Below are 1,984 nucleotides of genomic sequence, written 5' to 3' on the forward strand. Positions count from 1 at the left end.
GCCAAGGTAAAAATGCTATCATCCATATGATTCCAGTCAAGAAAATTCTGGAAAACTGAAACAAAATTCAGTAAGAGATCAGTGGCTGGCCAGGGTTGGGAGGTGGGAAGAGTGGAAGGAGGCAGGGGTGATTTTTAAGAAAGGAGACTTCCCCTGGATGATCCTGTAATGACTTATGTGCATAGTTACAGATGCCAAAACCCCTGTGACATAAAGGGTGAACCCAGATATGAATACTTTTCCTTGGTTAATAATATTGTCCCATAATATTTTTGGTTATTTTTTTCCAATTTGCCTTTCTTCTCTTTATTTGTGCTAGACTGTGCAAAACCAGACATTAGCAACCTATCTTTTTGCTTTGTTTAGAATATTCCATCTTGCTTTTTTTAAATTTTATTTTATTTATTTTTTTATAAAAAGAATGGAACCCGATCCCTTATCGTATTTAAGTCCATTTTCCCAAGATGTCACCGTTGGAGATAATAATTTATGTGTTTCTGGAGTGGAAAAAGCCTCTCTCTTCCTAGTGGGAAATCTTCTTTGCTCCTTTCCCAAACTTGGCATCAAGACCGAGACCCAGGAATACCAGCACAGTGCCTACCCACTGCATGGAGCTGATGGGGTTGGCAAAGAAGATCACAGAAGCCAAGATGGTGAAGAACTTCCATGTTGTGGTGATGATGGAGCATGTCAGGGGACCAAAATACACAACTGTCATGAAGATAAAGCTCTGACCCAGGGCACTGGTCAGGCCAAAGAGCAGGATGTTATAGATGATGGTCGGGTACCTCTCAACGAAGCTTAACAACTCCCAGAGTTCCCTGGTGAACAGGATCCCAGCACCAAGCAGCAATGTGGACTAAAGGTTGATGTGGTTGGAACCTGTTTGGTAATGAGCCTGCATATGATCCTGAGAAAACCTGTCAGTCCGTCCAGGGTCAGAGACAAGAGCTGAAGCAGCTCTCCAGAGCCGACTGTGTGCTTTTCTATCCCAACCATCTTCTTGGACTTGTACATGAAGAGAGCTACAACCAGCCACAATTAGCAACACACACTTGGCCACTGGGTTCTTCTTCTTCAGGAGGATCACCCCAAGGAGCATAACTGGGATTGGCTTGCAGGATTTACCGAGGACCTGAGTTGGATAGTTGACAAACTGTAGTGCTGAGTTGCTGGAGACCACGGCACCCACATAGGAGACAGAGCAGGCAGCATAGAGCCAGGTCGGAGTACGATCCACCCTGGCAGTGTCAAAAAACTGATCAAGATCTTGGCAAACTTAGCATTAATCCCACACTGGATGAAAACCAAAGTAAAGGCAAAGGTGAATGTCTCCTGTTTGGGTCCTTCCTCATACTTTCCTCTTGTTAGCTTCTCCTGTAGGATCCCATAGTAGAAATAGCAGACAAAGACACCCAAGAAGCATAGTGGCAGGCGCAGCCAGTCAGGAACCAGGGATCTGCTAGTGGCCATGAGATGCTCCAACAAGTCGGCCAAAGTCCCACCGCAAAGGCAAAAGCTCCAGGTGGACATTGCCAGCCGGTGGCAGGGACCTTATAGGAGCTGTGTGCCACCTCTGCCTTGCAGGACAGCGCAGCCACCTCTAGAACTGCCGGTTTACAGCTGCCAAAAAAGAAATGCCTCCTGCCCCAGCAGCAGCATTCTAGGAGAGAAGGCAGGCCTTGAAACCTTGGTTCCATTCCTGGTGGCCAGGAGAGCCAGCCATATCAAGGTTAGTGCCTCATCCCCTAGATTTTCCATTCAGGCAACGCTGAGGTCACCTACAACCTGGAGCTTGGTGGGCCCCATATTTGTTTATTATAGCTGCAACAATTGAACTATACAGATGCAAAATGTTAATAGCAAGAAAATTGGAGTGTAAGGACAGAGCATATGGGAACTCAAAACTGCTTTAAGAAATAAAGTCCACGAGATTTTAAAAGAGAATTCACATGCTGTTCAGTGATAATGAACTCAGATAAGT

General features: G+C 45.5%; 1 pseudogene; it reads right to left on the reverse strand.

Annotated features, from left to right (window-relative positions):
* Positions 1–515: 515 nt before the first annotated feature.
* Positions 516–1,473, reverse strand: LOC118586344 (annotated as a pseudogene).
* Positions 1,474–1,984: the final 511 nt, after the last annotated feature.

Source organism: Onychomys torridus, chromosome 6 (assembly GCF_903995425.1).
Source record: "Onychomys torridus chromosome 6, mOncTor1.1, whole genome shotgun sequence".
NCBI lineage: Eukaryota > Metazoa > Chordata > Mammalia > Rodentia > Cricetidae > Onychomys > Onychomys torridus.